General features: G+C 44.4%; 1 long non-coding RNA gene across 1 annotated transcript; it reads left to right on the top strand.

Annotated features, from left to right (window-relative positions):
• The first annotated feature begins 1,205 nt into the window (after positions 1–1,205).
• Positions 1,206–18,172, top strand: LOC118290215. Its single transcript, XR_004786367.2, has 3 exons — positions 1,206–1,369; positions 3,002–3,720; positions 16,984–18,172. It is a non-coding gene; the product is annotated as an uncharacterized LOC118290215 (long non-coding RNA).
• The last annotated feature ends 5,178 nt before the right edge of the window (positions 18,173–23,350 follow it).

Genomic DNA, 23,350 nt, shown 5'->3' on the forward strand with positions numbered 1-23,350 from the left:
TGTGGCTGTATTTCTCAGCGCTCCATGACAGTTGCGGTGCTCATGCTATCGCATCCATCTGCGGCATCAGAACTAATGAACCGCTCAGGAAGGATGACCTTCTCAAAGTCTGTGCACGGAGCACAGGCTGGCGGTTTGCAGCCCCGTTGGCTAACTTCCGGCGCACAGGATGTCTGGCTGTTTCCGCAGGAGAAGTTTGCATAGCATCATGTAACAAATGCAGGCACCGGGGGACGCGAGAGCGCGGGTCAACCGCAGCAGAGCAAACAATGCGGAGAAACCAGGTCAGCGTGGAAATTTGAGATGTGGACACAGGGTGCGTTCATTGACACGAAGCTCAGGCTGAAATGTTCGAAGAGTCCAGAAAAGAAGGATTCACTCAAGGACCGTTGATGCACTGGGATTGTCTGTATTGTCGTGTGTGTTTTGAGACGAGAACATTTCGCCTTCTCTCTTCAAAATGTGTCATGTACTGTGGACGTGAACGGGGCCACGGAAATTGAGAAAGGATGTTTGTTATAAATAGGTTAAGAGGCACATTTCAAATCAGGATCTCTGCAGAAGTGTCCTCAAGCACGAGGACTCTGATTGTCCAGCAGTTGTCGATGCCCTGCTGATTCCTCGATGTTGTCCAGTTGAACAAGACGGGCCTTTTGACAGGATTGTTCAGCTTGCCATTTCAACATCGACACATTCCTGCAGCTCTCCATGCTGAAGTTGCAGTGGTACAAGGTAGGCAGCGGAGTAAGAGGTCGTCGGTGTTGCCTACCAGCTCTCATCTGACACCAGGGAGCAAAATACTGAGCACGTTGTCACTCAGACTCTATGTCGGCCCTCACGCAGGTCAATCACTCATCTGGAGTGGAAATGTGTGAGTGTGTGCGTGCTCAGTGTGGGACGACCTGCCCTACATTACTAATGTTCAGCTTTTGACATGGTGACGAATGTCAATGTTTCCATAATCCCACAGACCACCACACAGCGTGTTAAAAACATGTTTGTTGATCTCTTTCTGCTCAATATTATATATCATTTTTGGGGGGGTGCTTTTGTGACTGTGCATGAATGGCTCACATTAGGGATAAATGGAGGATTTTGATTAATCATTTCTCAAAGCCCTTAGAATCCTGCAAATGTGTCATAGACTAAATACCCTCTACTGCTCACGTGTACTGTCTCTGTCAGTCGAAATATAAAAGAATACTGTTTAGACTCTCCTTTCACTCTCTCAGTAACCAGCACCTCTCATCTCTGCATTGATAGTTGGATCTATTCAGTGCTAAGACCATGGACCTGGCTGACCGCATGACCTAGATCCATTGAGCCGTGATTAGAGACTTTGAATGGAAGCAGACAACTGACCTTTCAGGTGAGCTCGGTTGGTTCAGCTGTCTTTTTTTCACAGGGAGTTACTTAATCTTCAACGGTGAGCAGATGCAAAAAAACAAGAGAGTTGCTGCTTGATGAAGATGATTAAGATAATAAGAAAAGAAAATCAATAAAATAAGATATAATGTTATGTTTTTTTGGGGAAGTTTAGATTTTCTTTAGATCCTTGTATTCACAAATATTTGTATTTACAAATATGCGGCGCAGTTGAGTCAAACCAACAATTTTCACTTAACAGCCACCAAAACCAGGCTGCAGGCGGTACACTCAAAACATTGCTGGGGGCAGAAAAGACATTCAGCCTAACAGAGGTCTCAAGCTGGGCTTCTCTGTTACATACAGACGGGTGTATGATTCAAATTCTCCACCATAGTTTCCTAAAAAAATATACCTCATCTGTGTCTCACTGGAAATGGGCTCATAGAGCTTGATTTCATTTTCCATACAGAGGGGGGGGGTGACACCGAATCCTCCCCCTGAATGTAGAAATAACGAAGCCAACATGTCGTGGTGGAACAGTGTGCCGGGCACGTCGCCTCCAGCATGGCTGCCTCACAAAGGCCATCAGAGCTCCGCTGAGACTGAACAGAGCCGCGGCCTGTCTGTCAGTGTGTGGGTGGATGAGTGCATGCAAAAGGCAGGGGGGAGATTTGCCGACTTAATGCTGACTGGTCAGCTACAGGCTGTGGTACCAGATGGCCCGGTTTTGGCCTTTGATTCCTCCAGGCCATTGTCCAGGTGAGCGCTTTTGTATATGTTTGTATTCACAGGAACACAAAAACCTCATTCCCATAGCCAGTTTTTCAGTTTCACCCTGAAATCTTCTCCTGAGCCTATTCCTCACTAAAGGACATGCACAGTGCATACAAATATGGTGAGAAAATGACGAGCTCTAAGGCTATATACAGTATGTGTATGAACAGAGGGTGACAGATTGACACAGAAATCCCATAGGAGGCTGAAAATAGATGGACCTATAGTATATCAGGATTATAACTGAGAGAACAAGATACAGATTGGTAACATTTTACTTTGCTTACCTGGTATTTAGCTTTTATAGGCCATATATGATAAATACATCTTTATAACTCTGAATGATATATTTATACACAGATATAATGTTTTATTGGAGTGCTTTATATCATCAATTAGAACACCCCCTATTTGAAGCATCCACAATGAGTTAGGGAATGATGGATAACTCAGATTCATTCATTCATCGTCTACCGCTTTATCCATTTAAGGGTCGCGGGGGGTCGCTGGAGCCAATCCCAGCTAACATTGGGCGAGAGGCGGGGTACACCCTGGACAGGTCGCCAGCCAATCCGGATAACTCAGATTGCCTATTGTAATTCTATTTAATTACAAAAAAGAAGAAATCTGTACAGTGTTAACATTAATTACCTGCAGATACAAAATATAATATAAAATTAAGAAAAGTTAATCATAATAAATACTTCACATTGATTATAATCATGTTTTATCTCCTCTCATCTGACAAAAATGTGTTGTGGGGCACTGTAAACCATTTAAGTGTTAAAAAGAAAGTAGTTCCAAGTGTTAAATAGTGTTTGCTGTTTTGTGCTCTTTCTCTCTGTCTTTCATCCTACAGTACCCCTGCAGGTTCGTTCACCTCTTCAACCCACTCATCGTTTGTCTTTGTGGCTCGGACCCTCTCCTGCCATTTTATTGGTTAGCTGGTGACACACCACCTCTGGGAACACAGCCATAACAGATCAAACACATGCCTAAGCACACAAAAAGCGGCTGACCCATCCTGACACAAGACAAAGGAGGCGGTGTGTGACCCTCGCCGCCTGTTTACATTTGCTTCCTGTCCATGACCGACTGTCGGAGCAGGGCTCCGTCTCACAACATTGATCGCTTGTCACATAGGTGACACGGGGATATAAACACGTTGAAAATTCCAAACATAACTCACAGCTTTAAGTATATTGTTGCACATACATCGAGTTTCTATCCAGTCGTCCACTTTTAATGGTGGGTCAAACCCACGGTCTAAAATCTAGGCCATATAACACGTTTAATATCTACCTGTGTTATTGGTACAAGACCAGTGGAGCAATTCAGTTCATTTCAGTTCCATCAGGACAAACGGATGAGAATGAGTTTAATTGGAATCAAATTTGGACCCTGGCAGGAAGTAGAACATCACGGAAGCAGTCCAATGAATTAAATGCTTCAGAGCCAAGACACTGGTGGTGGTGGTGAGGAATGGAGCTGAAGTTGGGACGTCTCATGAAGGGCTTCTGGTCGGGCGGTTTGATGGGACATGACCGGGCGTCCAGAGTTGAGGTGGTGCAGGTGGAGGTGAGTCAAGAAGTGACTGTGGTGCTAAAATGACAGCTGAATGACAGAAGAGAGAGAACATTTTAAACTTAGTGATCAGCTCAAGGCGAGTGTGTCGTGTAGTGGTTGGATGAAAACGAGAATGTTTGTGAATTGGGAGGCATACGCTTCCCAACTGAACTTCATTTCTATGATATGACACACACTCACACTCACACACCTTGCCAGCTTGTTCAAGCTTCTTTATGTGACAATAGCTCCTTGTCCCAGTTCATTTCCTGACTCAATGTGGAGAGAAAGCAATGCTTTCCGGGGATTCATCAGCTGCGTTGGCCTTGAAGCATACTCATGCAAACACACACGCACACACACACACACACACTTGTTCTCAGTCTGCTGCTAAACTCCCCCACGGGACTACAAAGAAGGTCGGATTTAATTTCACTAATGAGTCATATGGCGTCACAGATGTAACGGGCCTCGTATGTGGACAACAAAGCACCCGGTTTCCTTTGCTCGCTCTCTGCCCTGTAAAGGCTGACGTGTTCCGAGCTGGTTCTCCTCTCACCTGGTGTTCCACCGATTCTCTATTCGAACGACATCTTGTAAACCCCAGGACACTAGTTGTTTCTTACACTGTGAGTAAGAACATCTGAATCTGTTAGTCAGATAGTTCTATCTTTGACAAGGCTCAACAATTTCCTAAAACAGTCGGACGCTGTACTTTTTGGCAAAAGGACAAAATAATGACTTTGCTAAAGAATGTTTTCCACTGTGGATTAATACGTAGTGCAATGCTTTTCCCAGGAGGTTAGCTCCCTAAGCGACGGGGTCAGGACCCACGAGCTTGCGAAATGAATTGAAGTGGTTGAAAGTTTGGGAAAGTGGTTGCTGGCGAGTTCTAAAAATATCAGTAGTGATACATTTGTCCCCCCGGAAAAAAATCAAATAATTGTGATTCAGTTTAGCTTTTCACTTAACTATTGCTTTTCTTATCATTGAGTGGCAAACCATGCCAAAATCAGAACAGCTGATAATGTTTTATAATCCAATAATTCATTATCATCTCCTCTCCTCTCAGCTAGCTGGATATGAGTGTGTGTGTGTGTATTGGTCCTCGGTGAGTGTGCGAAGCAGAGCACTTGTCCTAGGGTGCTGTCGGTCGTGCCACCGAAACCGACTGTGGGATTAAGTAGAGAAAAGAAGAAGGCAAGAAAGAGATGATCCGTAGAGAGACACAAAAAAGAAAGGCGGCTGTGTGGCATGCGCAGCGGGGCATCACAACACCCGTAGGCCAGCCATTCATTGGCCCACCGGGATGCTGAGCTCAGGATACAGCAGGACCGGCTGGGGAGATGAGGAGAGGAGGAGGAAGGCAGGGAGAGAGGAAGTGGCGGAGACAGACTGAAGAGTGAAGCACTGAAGTCTGGGGCACTGTTCCAACAGAGCTTAATTAAAAAATCTGTCTAATCATTTCACATTCAAAATGGTCGCTGCATGGTGCATATTAAACAATATTACTAATGTGAAATTGGACTGGTTTGTATTGGATTAGCTTCATCTTTATAGCAGCTATCCTCCAGTTTAGAGGCCCTAATGGGATGAGCCTGAAGTATCAATGACATCCTTTATACTGAGGACATCGTTTTACTGCTATTGGTTGGGTAAGGATGATGCAATATGCATTTCAGTCTCACGGTCAGGCTGCGGCATAAAACTTTGGTGCAGAGCATAGACTGTCTACACAAACGGACGTAGTCACCAGGTCCGGAGAGTAATGGTTGCAGGTGTAGGTGGAGGGGCAGTGGACGAGCTCCCAGTCAGGCCCACCCCTGCACCTCCAAATATGGTTCTTTCTGGTTTAAAAAAAACAACAACAAGATGGTGCTGGTCAAAATGCTCCACGTGAGGCTTCAAACCGACAGTTGACAAACCAATGGGTCTGCCATTTGGTGCAGCGTGAGCTCTCCACTCTTACAGTATAATGGCTACATTGTGATGAAATTATACTTTCAGTATTACATTACATTCATTTAGCTGACGCTTTTGTCCAAAGCAAATTACAATAACCGTTTTTTTGGACTCTAATATTGTCCAAAGTTTTTCAGCCAAGCTAAATCGAACCCCCAGACCTTCGGTACCAAAGTCAGCGGTGTAACCCACTGAGCTATACCAGCAGTATTCATGGTCTCATGTCTAATCACATAACGTTGCGTTAAGCCTAAACCCTGTTAAAGGCTGATGGTTGAACAGTTGGATTTCAGAGTGGCGGGATTTTTTTGTGTGTGTTGCCAGGTCACTGTAATATTATTTTTTTTTAAACCTTGATTGTTGTTCATTTTGTCGGTGAGGTTCAATATTGTGGCGGAATACTTTTGATATGAAATCTAGTTTTTTGGACCTGTTAATCACGATTGTTTGTGTGTAGCCCAGTTAACATCTGCAGCGATGATCCGCTGTTGCTTGACGCGGTGTGGTCCTTCTGTGCACATCTTTCCTGTTGGGGCTCGAGATGTGCAAAGCTGTCTGTGTCGGGTTGCTTCGGTTCTAATGTCACTGGTTTCGCTGACGTGTGCATCGTGGTGGCGTGTGTGTTTGTGTCAGAGCGAAAAAGGGAAGGAAAGGGAGTGAAGACGAGATTGCAGGATGCTGGGTTGACTGATTGGAATTGATCATCAGTTTCACATCACAAGCGTGAGGGATGTAGCTCAAGCGTGTCGCATGATATGTTCTTCCGAAGACGGACCTGGACCACTGTCACATCATTTCCACCTAAACCTGCTTTGTGTGGAATTTTCCAGTGTCCACCATCACTTACACAGCATTACATGTGCTTTTCCAAACAGGGGTTTTAATCAATTGACCCTAATTCCTTCTGAATAACTCCCCCTCACTGGTCCACTCTGATTGGCTGGGTTGCACAATATAAACCCGGTGTGTTTTTCGTGATCTGTTTTTTTTCCAATGGAAGAAAGGTCTGGAATTGATTTGATCTCCACTATTTGTTTGTGTTGGTTTATATGAGACACGTGACTCACGTGTTTCCAAATCGTGGCCTTTCCTCCTTGACACCAAATAGATTATTAACTCGTTCTTTCAGCTACGTGTTGTCACATGACAAGCAAACAACTCTAAGCGCCGCTCCAAAACTCAAATAACACCACCGACGCCACTATAATCACAGTGATGGAACGGCTGTGTGTACAGTGCAGTACAGTACAGTACAGTATAAAGTTGGAGGGGGAGGATTGAGTGACAAAGGGGGAGGGAGGTACACGGGGAGGAGCGGAGGAGGAGACGGAGGTCAATGTTTTGGTTTTGGTTTGGAGGGAGTATGAGGAAAGTGTGTGTAAGGTTCGGGTCAGCATGGAGCCAGAGTACAAACACACGGGAGGAAGTGATGTGTGTGTACGCCCTTTAATGCAGATGAATGAACACCAGGCGAAGTTCACTACAACACACGCACACACACACACACACACACACGTACAGCAAAATCGCCCCTCACCGACTACAAGTTACGATTTAATGTGTTTGCATTAAATCGTGACATGGTTATGGGGATTGTCTCATTTACTTTCTTTAACTGTGGAAGGACACGCTGCATGCATACAGACCATAAACAATGGCCACCATGAAGTGAATGTTGTTCCCCTTTACCCTTTACACTTACTGTAACTCACAATACAATATAATGGAATCTAATAATGATGAAACAAAATAATGAAATTATGAATCCATGGAAATGCTTTAGATATGTGAGTTGTGGTCCAAGAATATGACTCTAAATGTGTGCAAGTACAGAATTAACGAAAGACATAAATACTATTGTATCATACAATATTGGGTGGAAGCTCCAGGGTATGATATACTTTAATGTAGCAGTTTGGAGGAGCTGTGGCCTCTTTCTTTCTTTCTTTCTGGTGTGCTAAAGTGGTACAGTATGTTCAGGTAAATAATAGTGTGATACTGTGTGGTGTACTATTGTATTGTATGTAACGCTGAGGCGTGTAATGGTTTACTGGTGTCGCACTGGCTGATATTTTACTGGGCAACCTTAGAAATAAAAGCACATTGTCTTATTAATTATAACTTTATTTAGGAGGGCACACTGCTGACTGACTGATGAGCTTCCTTTTTCCCTTTACAGATGTACTGACTGCTCATCACTTTATTGATTTAGATGCCGGCGGGTGCAGTGAATACTGAGTAACCAGAGAACGCACATGTAGTCATGTTTAAACTGTAATAAAAAAATAAGCGGGGTTTAATATGGGGAAGATCAAAAGACAACGAGACAGGAGAGGATCGAGAGAGGGTCACCACCTCCTCGTGGACTGACAGAGGCTCGGCGCTTCCTGTCTATTAAAAGCCTTGTGTTGACCACGGGGCTGAGAGTGTGCCTGAGTGAAAGTGTGTGTGTGTGTGTGTGTTCCTCGGTGGTTAAAGGTTATGGTCTGTATAAACAGGGAAGGGATTTGTGCATCAGTTCTTTCCTGAATCTTTTTTTTGCGCTTCATAGATTTCTACCTCGCCGCCTCTCCCCGTACAAGGCGTCAGATTGCGTGTGCATGTGTGTGCTTGTGTCTGACCTGCGGGACACCCGCTCAGACTGCTGTCTCCATGGCGAGGGCTGCTTCCTGTCATCGGAAAGCCGGGCTTCCTGAGCTGAGGGCGCCGTTACAGCTTGTGTGTGTGCACAGTGGATTTCTCATTTTGGATATATTGCAGCACCACAGAAGGGTGAAGGTCCACACATTTATAAACAAATGAAGGAAATGAGTCTCATATTCATGTTCTTGCATCAGTGCTACATTCTACTTTGGGACTAAGTTGTGTCCGAGGAGCGTGTGCCTCAGAAAATCGAATTGTTAAAACAAGATCCACACCCCATTGTTCGCATGGCAGCAGGTCGGGGAGACAGAAACATCATCCGGGAAGCCATTTCAATCCACGAGCCGCTCTGCGCCTCACCCTCTTGTCTAGATTAGACTCCTGCTCGCACGAGAAAAAAAGAAACGATAGAGCCGAACCAAGTCCTGGAGGCTGGGTGAAGTTCGGGGCGAGGCTAAAGGTGGAGGAAGCCCCTCGAAATAGCAAACGCAGGCCAAAGCCATTGTTCGGACTGCTCCAGTGTCTGTTCTCTTCCTCCAGTTGACTGCTCGATCCCGGCTCGCCGCACCGCTGCAGTACACTGACTGGACAATAGACACACAGGCACCAGGGGGAAACTTATTTAGCAGCGCGCTATTGTTTGAGCGTGGCTATTGTGAAACGTTGGCAATGGCAAAGGACAATAGGAGGCTGCTTTCATTTAAAGAAATGATGCATATGGGTGTGCCTCACAATTATGTTCATTTCCGCTTTTTCACAAATGTTTTATAGATTTTAAATGACTTTTACAGAGTTGCAATGAGTTGTCTTTTTAAACTTGCCGTCTCTGTAATTTCGACTGCGGATCAATGATGTTTTCCTGAATCTGATTCATTCGGTATATTTTCAGTAAATTCAGTCCAGAGTTTGACTTCTCACTACAGGCCCGAGATCATTGCTCACGAATCAGCATCCCAGGCGCGACGGGAATTCTGTTGACCTTTCGTACTTACGTTGCAACCTCCGGCACTCGAGACGTCGCGGATTGCCAACGCTTACATAACCGTGCAACACAAACACAAAGAACATCTGCAGCCTCGAAACTATCTCGTGAATTTCTTTACCGCAGGCAAGCAGCTGACGCTCAGGGGGTCGCGATTCTCACCCCGCCAGTGCTTTCACTCTCGAAAACACATTACCTTAGATTCAAATGTGATCAAGAGCCAGATCGCGAATGTCGTAGGTGCAATATACTGGACATATGGTTTGGTCATAATGCTCAAAAACTCAAGGGGGCGTGTGCCGAGGCAAGGAAGAGGAAAGCTACGAGTAATTGTTTTGGACTGAGTGGGTGAGATTTTCCAACTGTCTGCCTGACATTGGTGACTGACAAGGTGATTGGTGCTGATGGCATTCTGACCTTTCTCTCCCCTTTTAAGGCTCAGAGTCTGTTCTCTCGTAGCCTTTTTTCTTTTTTCTTTCTTTTTCATAGTGATTCAAAACACAAAGCAGCAGCAGCAGCAGCAGCAGCAGAAGATGATGTTGTTGTTTTTCCGTAACATAAAATTCTACTAGCGCAGAGTTTTCTGTAACCGGCAATTTACTTTTTCTGTATGCAGAAAACTGCATCTGCTGCTGGGGCCGCGCAGGACAAAGAAAAACACAGACACGTATTTGACCCAGGTCTGATATAACTGAATATCAGAAGTCATTAGTCCAGTTCGACTGGGACTGCAGCTCGGCAGTACCTGATGATGAGAAAGTGAAATTTCAGTCCGTGCAGCTCTGCTCCCTGCACCCTGAAGCAGTCAGCATCTTTACATCACAGCTGATATGTATCAAGAACGAAGAGAGAGAGAGAGATAAGATTGCAGAGAGTGTCTAAGTGTGTGTGTGTGTGTGTTTTACCACTTCAAATTTAACCATATGCAGCAGTAAATATCAGAGAGAAAATGTACGGGTTGCTGGAGTTCCAAAATGTTGTTTTCAACCAGAGAGTTGCTGACCACTCAGAGATTAGATTTATTATTTATTTTTGATTCTGGAGAGATGTGTCGTTCTGAACCAACCGCTCAAACTTGGCGAGAGCCGTTGCTAAGAATAGTTGTCTCAGTTTATATCTCCCCTCACCAGCAGCGTAAAGAAAAGTGTAATAAATAAGCAAATCGACTCACAAATCCTTTCCTGTGATTGTCTCAACTTTAAATGACTCATTGTATTGTCCCGTGAAGCACCCCCCCCCCTCATCCCATCCCATCTGGCAAATGAGGAGGATTAATGAAACCTTGTCCAAGGATGTGAAGATAGCATCTGTGCTATTTTGGCAGCTGGTTTTTGAAAAATTCGTCTCTTCTTCAGTGCAAATAGTAGTCCACGCGCACACACTAAAGAGATACTACGAGGGAATTCTTTCCTTTTTTGGAGCCGTTTGACTGATGCGACTGTATGACCCAGAGCAACATTTATAATGATCAGTGGGTTTTTTTGTAGATGCATCTTTTTAGCAGGACATTCTGTATAGATTGTGTTCCCTGCCTCAAAACGAGATAATGACATACTTTTAATGTGAAGCAGCAGTGGGAATAAAGCTCTGATATGTCTTATGCAAAGCAAACATCATGGCTGAACAGGACCGAAATGGCTGACTCCACCACTTACTATAATAATATAACGTTGTCTTTATTTCAAACACTAAACATCAAAAACAGAATAAAAAACATTAATGATGTTTTCGGCATCCATAGATATGCTCATGACTGGCGTCTGATTTCCTGAAGACGCGAAGGGCTGGGTCATTTATGAAATGAATGGGGCCTTATCAGAATGTGCCACCAACACGTGAATGAAACGGAGATGGAGAAAACACGATTGCCAAATTGTTGTGATGTAAATGTTGCGTCCAGCGCAGACATCGCTCACTCTCTGTGACATGAGTGACACCAAACCAATCCAACCTGCTCCCGTGATGCAACCACGCAGGCGGTGATGTAATGCCACAGTAACTGAAGCCACCGGCTTCGCGCTGGTGTTTTCTTTTCACAAAAGAAAAAAAAAAAAACGCAAACCACAACGTTACCCAATAGGGGGAGAGAATGCAAAAGTGATTACAATCAAATTGTAATTCAACCTCATGGTGTGTGTCTGTGTGTGTGATAGGTAGAACCCTCCTTCTAGCTCTGTCCTTCACACCCTTAACGATACACGTGGTCTCTCCATCGTCCAATCAGAATCTTTCTCTACAAACACAGAGATAGTTGGGTTACATCAAAATGTTACGTATCCAGTGCACACACACATCTATCCCATTCAGCCTCTCTCCCGTCTTCATCCTTCTCTTCTATCCCTCATCTCTACCCTTTCATCTGTTTCATCATTTCAGTGTCTGCCTTTGCGTCTGCTGCAGATCTAAGCTCACATACAGACGCGGCACACAGCTGAATCATGAATGTGTGTGTGTGTGTGTGTGTGTGTGTGTGTGTCTCTGTGTGTGTCTGTGTGTGTGTGTGTGTGTGTGTGTGTGTGTGTGTGTGTGTCTGTGTCTGTGTGTGTGTGTCTCTGTGTGTGTCTGTGTGTGTCTGTGTGTGTGTGTGTGTGTGTGTGTGTGTCTGTGTGTGTGTGTGTGTGTCTGTGTCTGTGTGTGTGTGTCTCTGTGTGTGTCTGTGTGTGTCTGTGTGTGTGTGTGTGTGTGTGTGTGTGTGTGTGTGTGTGTGTGTGTGTGTGTCTGTGTCTGTGTCTGTGTGTGTCTGTGTGTGTGTGTGTGTGCGCGCGCGCTGGGAATATGGGCTGATCGCCAGAACAGAGAAACTCATTACTCAGACAGTTGGAAGGAACATGCAAGACCGGGAAGAAGGAGGAGAGGGTAAAGAGGAAACTTACACACGTCGTGGGGGACGACATAGGGAAAGGAGATGAGATCAGGGGAGGGTAAAGCAGGAGTAATTACTTTATCATACAAAGAAAAGCTAATGACAATGAGGAACAAAGTGAGGAGAGTGCTGGAGGAGCTTATAGCGAAGATTTGGGCCCTGATAATAAACTATCTGGGGGGAAAAACGAGGACAGGAGAGAGAAATAGAGAGAGAGAGACGCAGGGGGAAGGAGAGAAATGGTTGCTGACATTGAGGAGTCAATTAGTGAGGGGTGATGAGAGGAGGAGGCAAATAGGAGGAGACAGAGCAGACAGAAGACGGCGTGCTCACACACACACACACACACACACACACACACACACACACACACAGACACACACAGAGTCAAGCTTTATCTTTGAGACAGATCCTGCGGATCTATATGCAAGACGTGTCACACTTCCCCCATCAGCTCCCTGTGTGTGTGTGTGTGTGTGTGTGTGTGTGTGTGTGTGTTCTGTACACGCACACGTGTCGGCATACCAATATGATTCAGTCGCCGAGTAGTTTAACCAGGTCGCCAGTCCACAGACCTGTTCAGTGCACTCATTGGTTGGAGGGATGTTCTGCCTCAGCCAATGAAATTGCAGCAAGATTTTATGGCCACAGTGATGTGTGTGTGTGTGTGTGTGTGTGTGTGTGTGTGTGTGTGTGTGTGTGTGTGTGTGGAAAGAGAGACAGGCAGAGACAGAGAGAGAAAGAGAAGATATGGTCAAAACAGAACATTAGGAATGTATATGTATAAAATGTATGTTTCTGTCCCTGTGGACACTTGGGGTAAGAGAAAATATTCTGCATCATGAAACATTAGAAGTCATATAATACTTCCTATGAGGCACAATGTGCAATACAAAGTGTTTTTTAGTGTGCTTTTTTTTAATCATCGTCTCTGACATCGTCTTTTTCTCATTTATTACAACTTGAAGAGTTGTAAAAGTAATGTATACTGTACATATAGATGGAAACCCTGGTACTGGTTGTGTACTGTAAGATCTTGTGCCTTGTGTCTAAAAGTGCCTCAAAGTGCATTTCTATCCAGATCAAGTCTGAACAAAAATGTCCCAACATCAAAGTTTGGGCAAAGACGAGGAGAAACATCTCAACGGCTCGGTTCAAAGTTCTGCGAGACAACGAGAGGACAACTGCGTTACACAACTGCTCCGTCGGACTCCACTCCGCTGAGTTTGTTCACGCACGTGTGGAGTCTAGCAAGAGTAAAAGTCGACCACTACAGGAGGGAGCACTGCCCGGTCTACTTCTGGTGAAGTTGCGTGAGAGAAATGTCAGGCCCATCAGCTTTGGAGATTTTATCAACACCTCTTAATGGGCCAAAAGTGGCCGACGGTGGGACGGCCTTATTTCTTTTTTTTCTCTTCATTTATATGTTCTCAGATCCTGCAAACATATCGAGGCGATTCCTCACAAATCTCATACATACATTACGTGACAGTACAAAGTCACATTGGGACTTTAGAGACCAAATGCAGGAGTGCGATTGGTTTTGCAGGAGCCAGGCTTTCCCATGTCCCTTTCTCTCTTTTTGGCTTTTTGTTTTGTTTTTCAGTCTTTGTGTCAGGAGAGAGTTCTTTCTCTTCCTCGGCTTCCTATTCACTGGAACGTGGCCGAAACATTTCCATTTCAAAGCAGCGCTGGAGTATTTAAATCAGTGTGTCTATCTGTGTGTGTGTGTGCGTGCGTGCGCATGTGTGCGAGCACACACACACACACACACACACACACACACACCCACACCACTGCGTCAGACTGCTGAACTCCGTGACGAGGACAGCTTTTCCGAAAATTCCTGTTCAAATGTTCAGTGACATCTCTATTTGCTTCTTACCCAAAAGCAAACCTTTTATCGTTTGCTTGCGCTCTTCAAAGGCACACAAATGAAACAGGAGCAGGAAATGTGCTCTCTCCCCCGGAGAGGGAGTAAGTGAGGTGAAAAGGAGTCTTTTGAAAACGTGAGCTACCGTATGTAGGTGCCCTGTGCTGCCTGTGTGACAACAGAGGCACAGGTTTATGGTCTGGAACATGAAGAAACTACCCACAATGTGTTCAAGTGCTATTTGATGGACACCGGATGTAAGAACATCTTGAAATCTTCATGTGTGCGAACATGTCTCATGCCAAAAAGAAAACCATCTGCATGTGTGTCCAGTGTGTGTGTTCATGAAATAAGTACTTTAAATGCACATTATATGGCTGATGATGAAGGTTATGTTCCATGAATTGATTATGTTCTAATAGCACCCATTGGATTACATTTTTCACCTGCTGCTGTATGGGTGGGTAGAACCATTTGTTGGGGGTTCAAAGTAATTTACCTGTTTTTGTTTATGCTTTTGCTTTTGGGGGGGTTATGTTTGAATCTAAATAACGTTTAGTGGATAAAAGTGAAGTTTTCTAACCTGCTGAAACCAGGTCACCAGAAATGACGGTGATTTGAATTGTCCGTCCTCCTGATCTGCACATCTTTATTTATCATTATGCTGATTATTGTAGTTGCAGGAAGGACGTAACAATTCATATATCAGAAATATTCTTTTGTTTTTTTTATATGCGTGTTTTCTTACAGTACATTTGGAACACAAAAACTACTTTTGAAGTGAACAGAGTTTGGGTTTCCCTTTCCCTCGGCTAGAATCTGAAAATACACATGAATGAATAATGAAGGTGCTCATAAAACAAGTATGTATGTGTGTGTGTACGTGTGCGTGTGTGTGTGTGTGTGCGTGAGTGTATGCGTGTGTGTGTGTGTGTGTGTGTGTGTGTGTGTGTGTGTGTGTGTGTGTGTGTGCGTGTGTGTGTGTGTGTGTGTGTGTGTGTGTGTGTGTGTGTGTGTGTGTGTGTGTGTATGAGTGATCTGAAGCAGATATATGTGTGAGCAGTGGAGGTTGGAGTGTGTTTCACATAAGATCCTAAAAACCCATTGCATATATAACAAATTTGTCTAAAAACAGTGGGAGTAAAACAGTGATCCTGAAAGATGAAAGAGAATAAGGAAGCAGGGAGAGATGAAAAGTTTTCCGCTGGGGGCTGCAGCTCCGCTCGCTCTGTCTTTTCTTGCATTTTTTCCCTGTAAAATCAATTTATGTTCATCTATTCAGCTCATTCTCTATATTATAGTGGATGTCATTCCCCATGGGCACTGTCAACGTGTTCTATATAAACACATATACTGCACAAACACACTCTATACGAGATGTGCTATGTTTTTAACATCCATGTGTCTGTGAAGAAACAGGTGAACGGCCTTGCACCGAACAGGACGCCCCTCATTGGCAATAATAAATCAGTCCAGTCAACCGCCGGGGCACCGGCATGTGGATTGTCCATCTCAGCAGGGACTTTTAGCCTGAACGGAATTTAAAGGACAGGAAATACCACAAAGTAAAAAAGATAAACCCCTTTCTCCAGACTCCTAAGGGTCATCTATTCTCACGACAGAGAGCACAACTGATAACATATCGTGAGTCAGTATCCGGGTGACCGGGCCACAACATTTAACACAATACATCTGACACTGGCATGTTAATGAGGCCTTTTTTGGTGAATTGCAGGAAATGCTAGTGCTGCTATTTATTTCATAACGATGCGTGTTGTGAAAGAAGATGTCTCAGCCTTCTGGTGAAGCCTTTTTCCCCCTCGACTGATGACTGTTATCAAAACACTGCTTTCCGCAGCAATAGTGCTATAACCACAAAGTGAGAACCCCTGTGATGAGCGCCATTCGCTAACACATCTCTTAAGGTGTCGGGTAGTGACGTTCACAAACCGTGAGGAAATATTTGCTGATTTTTTGCAAAAGCTGTGTTGCTTTAGAATCGCTTAATGTCCCTTGAAGGCCAACATTTACTGGTGATGTTTGTGTGTCTGTCTTTAGTGTTCCGCATATTCATATTTTAGGCAGCGGAAGGGAACTGTAATAGAAATTAATTTTAAATACATTTTTAAATATGTGTTTTTTGTTTGTGTGCTCTTGATATAGCTTCTACTGAGAGCTCACTGTATATGTGTGTGTGTGTGTGTGTGTGTGTGTGTGTGTGTGTGTGTGTTTGTGTGTGTGTGTGTGTGTGTGTTGGGAAAAAGAAAAACCAGGCTACATCCCCTGGGGAGACAGACTGAGGCTCATATCCAATGCTCTTTATGAGAGAGTCGTCTCCCCTGTCAGATCTCCGTATCTCTCCTCTCCCCGCATGCCTTCATCTCTCTTCTCTTTATATTCCTCTTTTTTTATTTTCTTTCACATCCACTCACCCCTCCAGCACACTCCCCTGTATTTCATTCATCTGCTCTCCCCGTGTATCTCTGCTCAGAATCGATCAGGATTTCACTTTGAACCGGGTCCCCCTCTCCCGCCGCACATGTCCGCAGCATTCGTGATGAAATTGAAATTCTTGCCTCGTGGCGAGAGACAGATGCGCTGACTTGTGATTTATCTTTCACACCGAATAAAATCACTCCAGAAAGTCTCGGAGTGGAAGATGAGTTAATAACTTGTGCACTTTTATAAGCGATGGCATTAAGTGTGACTGGGGAATCACTAAAGGATGCTTATTTTCATATCTGCTAAGGGGAATTCTCACAACAATCACTTTGACAGTTTTTTATTGTTCCTGACACGGTCGTAAACCTTCCAAGGCTTAGGCATCTAATGCACTGCAAAATCACTCTGCAATTTCAACAACACACACAACTTTGAACAAGGGGAACGTCCCTCTTTACTTCCTATCAACATTTCCTATCTTGTCTCCCTCTGCTTTTGACCTCCTCATAGAGTTACCGTGGCGATGGGGGGTCGGTAGTTGCTCATTGGTGTGGCGCCAGATAGGAAGCAGCTGACCGCTGTGCAGGGAGTGGACAACAAAGGACACACAGAACCTCAGGCAAGAAAAGAAAAGTGTGTGGGTGTGTGTGTGGGTGTGAGTCATAGTGTGTAAATATGTAGATCATTGTTTTCTTTTCTGTGGTGCCATTTTTGGAAGGAGTGAGGGCAATACCCAGCTGTACGATATTACTGACTTTATGACACTTTATTATACATTTACTAACGACAACAACTGAAGAAATATATTGATTAGAACGCGCTGTAACAGTATAGTGTAGTTGTGAACATATGAGAATATTTCAAGTGTTTATTAATATATTTTTCGAAGGATAACTTCTCTGATGATGCATCAATAACTGGTGTATAAACACCTAAGAAATGCTCGATAACACAATATAACACTGAATTAACTTGTGGAGTTTTGTCCATCATGTGTGTCAAATGTAAAAATAACTTAAAACTGCATTATAGTCTTATAAACATATACTAGCGCTAAAAATGCTAAATACAGTTAAATTATAGTGATGTCCTTCATTTGTGTGCAAATGTATGCCAAGGCAAAATTAAACACAAGTTTAACTTCAGTTAATGATGATCCCAATTTTCACGACTATGTACGGTTTCTGAGACTTATTACCTTATAGGGTAAGACTGGAAATTTTAGACGCGATACACACATCAGGCCGAGGGAAATGATTGGCATGCCGCGAGCCGCCCGAGAGACAGAAAACAGAAACAAAGCACGTCTGTAAATAGTGCGGCCGTACGTCTGTGTGCTCCCTGTGGCTCCTGCCGACTTCCTTATCTGAGAGGCATCGCTCGGGTTGCTCCTCTGAAGTCAACGCTGCCCATTGTCCCTGGAAAGAGCGCAATTTCACCGCCGGTACAATGGGACTGACAGGGCAGGGACACGGGGCAGAGCTGAGGTTTCATATGGACCATATATGGTAGTTGAGCAGACAATGGGGGAAGTATTGAACTGCTCAGGGTTGATTTTAGCCATGTCCATATTTAGTAAGTTACGATACGCATGTGTCTCTGTGCGTATCTGTGAATGCTTACCAGGAGAAATACACATCACTATGCATTTATGTTTTTTAAGCCAAGAATGATTATTATGTAAAGTGGAAAATTGGAGCTCACAGGGCCTCCCCATGATATTTAGAATATCAAGGATCTCCTTTAATAATTTCACTTTATTTTTTAAATCACATGAAACACTATTGAGCAGTGACTTGGTGATGTCAAGGTACTAACAAAAACATTGTTTTGGAGTGTTTGAAGAGTTTTGATTGAATTATTAAAAGAGGAGACACCACGGGCTAAATCAACTCCCCTGTCACTTCCCCTAAAAGTTCTGCAGACTTTGGAAGAACCGAAACCTATGGGGAAGAAAAAGAAAAAATAAACCGTGAAAAATATAATATATTTCTTACGAGTAAAGACACTCCTCACGTCTACAGTGAGAAACTTTACTGCTCGTCCAACTTTCCGGCCTCATAACATTTTCGGTAAGTTGACTCGAAAAACAGCTCACTGAACATCCACAGCACAAACTCATTTGCGCTTGAGTTTAATGTAATTTTACCTACTGTATTTAGCATGCCCAAAGTGAAATGCACATTATTTTTGCACGACAACAAAAAGAAAGCACAATGTCAGGGGGTTTTCAGTGTCTCCCAAGAATCAAATTAAACTTTAACGTCTTTAGAAAGATCTGCCTTCGGAAAGATGATCAGAGTAGTGCGTCTGTGCACTTTGGGATCTTGCCAGAGTCCAGAGAAGCCACTCTGGACTCTCCTCTTAACTCATTAGGAAGAAAAGCCTGCTGCTTTATTTGAAAAGGGCGAGTGGAGCCGGCCTGTTCAGCCAGTAATCACGCTGACGCTTGCTGATGATGTATTTGCCAGATTCTTCCTGCTCTCGACTTGTTTCCTTTGGCCTTTCGTCACTTAAACAGCAGAAAAGTCACCTGCACTTGCGCCACAGGTTTTTACAACCAGTTCTTTTTAGCTGATCATGCAAATCATCAAACCCAGAGTCGGATTGTGCAACCAACAGGTGTCTGAATTTGACTTTATTCCTTCCTTTGTGTTGTCTGCATGGCAAAAATAAGTCAAGATGAAAAGATATGATAAAATGCCCTTTCCACTGTGCCCCTGGAGACACACGACTCGGGTTTGGAGACTCTCGGTGCGCGAGTGTGTGTGTGTGTGTGTGTGTGTGTGTGTGTGTGTGTGTGAGAGCAGGTGATGTGTCTCCTGGCTCATTCCTGTCCATCATCCATTGAAGACCGGATTACTGAAAAGGTCACAGGGTGTCTGCTAAACAGACAGACAGGCATGGACAGCGAGATTCAACTGAATATTCGAAATAGTTTTTGGCGAATTGGACAGAGGGAGGAGAGGAATTGAAAATATTGTTCACATGTCTGCAACGTCAAGCAAAAAGTAAATAACTCTCACCCAATTCCATATTGTTTCAGAATAATAGCTGTTCCTGCCTTAACATATCATTGTAAATCAGCGCTCCCATCGGACGACCCTTCAAAAGCTGCTGCTCCACATTCCTGCCTTGTCTAACATCAAGTCTGGCTAGGACAGAATGTATCTTTCAGATATCTACCCGGCCTGCCGTCGACCGACCGTGCACAAGGTGAATCACCTGCTCAGGTATGTGCAGGCTCAGTAGCACGAGCCGCGCTGCAGCCAAACTGTCTCGCTCCCAAACAGTTTATGACAGATTTGGCCACGAGATTGCTGTCGATCACAGGATGCGTGCCAGGGCAGCCAAGTCACAAGGTGGCTTAACTCTCAGAGGCATCACCAAACACACGCACACACACACACACACACCCTTTTGCTGGCTTTAATTCCTGATTTCAACTTGTACACGTGGACAGAATAAGAGGAGGAAGAGGAACAAAGTGTTCTGTGTTAGTGCAGCCACCAACGTATGAAGGTATCCACCTCAATTTAACTAATAACAAATAATGCATCTTCAAACTCAGACTCTTTAAAATAATAACCACCCCGTGAAACCTTCTCTCTGTGCACATACTGTTCACACGTCATGCCACAAGTCTTGTGCCAAACCACATTCAGGTCATCAGGCGTTTGGGTGTCAGGAGACTCTATACCCACCCATCCGGGGCATCTCCCCCATACTGTACTGCCATGTGACTGTTATTGTTTTGTTCTAGTGTCATCTCAACTGTCCCAGTTCCATGGTCGGTTGGTTGTAAGCTATAGAAATATTGGGTGTTTCAAAAAAACAAAATGAAAACTGCATAACAAGTTGTAACAAATGTCCTGTCCTGGCACCTGGGACGTGCCCCTGGGCGTCAAGTAGTTCCTCCTTCATCGGCTGCAGCTTGGTCCGAACTGCGTTGTTTCGTCCACAAGCGAATAGCTTCGAGTCTGGCTAGGCGGGTTCTTGCCTCGTGTGGTGGGCGGAGAGTAGGGGTCGACGAGGTCAGGACGGTGGATGGCCGTGTGAACGCGTTCGACTTGACTCACTCAGATTACTACGTTTCACACTTTTGTCACAGAACTGGAGATAATGTTCGTCTTTATTAACTGCAGCTTCGCACTTTGAAAGTTTAGCCAAGTGTATTTCTTCATCAACGTGAATCATCTCACACCATCAGAGCGTGTGACACCTGCTGTTTAAGTGTCTGAATATATGTGTGACATCACAATGCTCAATCCTCAACCAGTTGCAATGGCATTTTGATTTGCGACATGTAAAATAAGTCCGGAGCGGGTGAGTCTCGCTCGCCGCATGTTGCAGTTTGCTCGCCCTGTTTTAGCTGAGTGAGCACAGTGATGAGAGTCGGCCACTGAGCCACTGTAATTGGTTCTCTGCTCTCCAGTTCTTTCCCCTCTGTCTCCTTAGCTCAGCACTGCAGTGTTGTCAGTCCCACTGGGGGTTGCTTCATGACTGCACTCCCTCACGCACGCACACACGCACACACGCACGCACACACACACACACGCACGCACACACACACACACACACACACACACACACACACACACACACACACACACACACACACTCTCTGTACCCTGGTAAAAAAACACAAATAAAACAAACTCACGCAAATGCACCGCATAGATGGCACGTCAGAGTGTGAATGTGCATCCCACTAAATTCCGACAGCTCCTCCCTCCTTTTAGAAAACTCCCACGCAATCTCTCTCTCTCTCTCTCTCTCTCTCTCTCTCACACACACACACACACACACACACACTGGCACCAACAGCGGGCACGTGGCTGTGTGAGTGGTGTGCTCATTAGGAGCTGATGGATTCAGTGAGCCTGACTTTAGGGAGTCTTGGGAGAGCCTTGAGGTAAACTTTACCTAATAAGAAAGTATAATAGAGCCTGACACATACACACATTTTTCTTGTGTATATGCTGACAGTGTCACACACACACACACACACACACACACCTATACAGACACAGACACCGACACCTTTTTATTCATGTGAATCCTATTCTAAAGAAATCGGGGGCTTTGCGGCAACACGTGTGCAAAGCGGAGGTACTATTTTCAGCGTGTGAGAGAGAAGCACTTCTCCCTATAGATTGCTCTTTGCTGCAGGCCGTGGAAGCCGAGCGGGGAATATGCTTAATTTATGAAAGTGACTTCGAAGTCTGGAGCAGCTTCTTTAGAGCGGCAAGACAAGCAAGAGAGAAAGAGAGTGGGTGCGAATGTGTCTCGGAGAACAGCTTTGGCTCAGCACAGACACTGTACGCATATGGCGGCACACATTTGGCGAGCAGTTCCCAGAGATCAGCGTACTTATTTTCACGTTTAGACAGCGAGCCTGTCGCTGCCCTGACGAGACTCAACCTTGGCGACGCAGCGAGCTTTGCGACCCTCGGCCTTTCTGAGCAGACAGGTAGAGCAGAGGAGGACAGTGGCAATAAGCTGTTTAATTCAATGGAGACAGGTCAGAGGGCGAAGGCAAAAATAGAAAGAAAGAAAAAAAGCCTTTTCATCACATTTTCATGTGCAATGATGATTGGCTGTTTACTTGCAAAGGGAACTTGCTGAAAATGTGAGTCACCGTGCCCGATTGACTGTTGAGCAGTGTCACGGTGAGGGCAAACAGAAACACGACCGATTTCCTGCGGTGATTTTTCACTTTCCTTTTTGAAACGCAGAATCCCCACCTCGTACTGCGGACAGGGAAGAAGTTTATATTTTCCAGTGTTGTTCTTTTAGATGCTGAGGCATTAGTTGTGCTTGCACCGTGCTTCCTCTCAGATGCACTGGAATATACCAGACTGGAGTCAAAGTTCTGTCTAATAGGACTGAAAAAGATTAGCAGAGATTTTTTTTTCTTCTAACCAGGTCTTGTTTGGTGTACGATCACAACAAGCCCAGAGGACCTCATTAGCAGTCTGAGATAGTAAGTGCACATCATCTCTGACCATCACAAGGGGCATAATACAAGCTCACTTGGCTTTATATTAAAAGTTCTCAGTCTCAGATGTGCTCTGGGTAAATGTAAAGCATGGAAATACATGTAAACACCAACCCCTACATCTCATGTAGGGGTTGGAGTTGAAGGAATTTCTTTTTCTGAGGAGGAGGAGTTGGTTACACACGATACTTTACTGCGTCTAGCTCACTGAAGAAAATTCATAATTTATTGACTTTAAGATCATTTTTTGGCAATTCTCTGAACCATTTAAGAAACTTTGTTATGAATTATTTATCGGCTGCATTCGGATGTACAAGGGCGGCAGAGAATCACAGAATAATTGATGTGCTCCAGGGCTATACATCTGAGGGAGAAATTCTCGCGGTTACGTAAGAGTGCGACTGCCATGAGACAATGTAATAACACCCCTGGAGCCCCCACGGCTCTAGGACCAGAGATATGTTTTGGAAAACTAGTTTTTTTTCTTTTTTCTTTCTGGATTCTGGATTCAGCGAAGCCAGCCACTGGTGCTTAAATGCTGACAGCCAAAACAGACTTTGTCCTCCTTTATTGTATTTACAAGATGCGGAGAGGCGAGTATTGAAAACACATGCCTTTTGTGCTATTCATGCAGCCCATACAATAAAAGAAAAACATCCCAGGGCTTAAGTTAAAATTGCTCTAAGGATTCCAAGTATGAACAAGTACATATATATATATATATATAAGTTTGAATGAATAGTCAGATCTTGAAAAAGGTTTTCCACAGAGGCAAACACACTGTTTTCTCTTCCGCTGGCAAACTACAGGCTGCCCTCAGTTTCTATGCAGCTGGGTGCAAAGCTGATTTCACCAATCATTGTTCCACGCTATTAC

Source organism: Scophthalmus maximus, chromosome 18 (genome assembly GCF_022379125.1).
Source record: "Scophthalmus maximus strain ysfricsl-2021 chromosome 18, ASM2237912v1, whole genome shotgun sequence".
Taxonomy (NCBI): Eukaryota; Metazoa; Chordata; class Actinopteri; order Pleuronectiformes; family Scophthalmidae; genus Scophthalmus; species Scophthalmus maximus.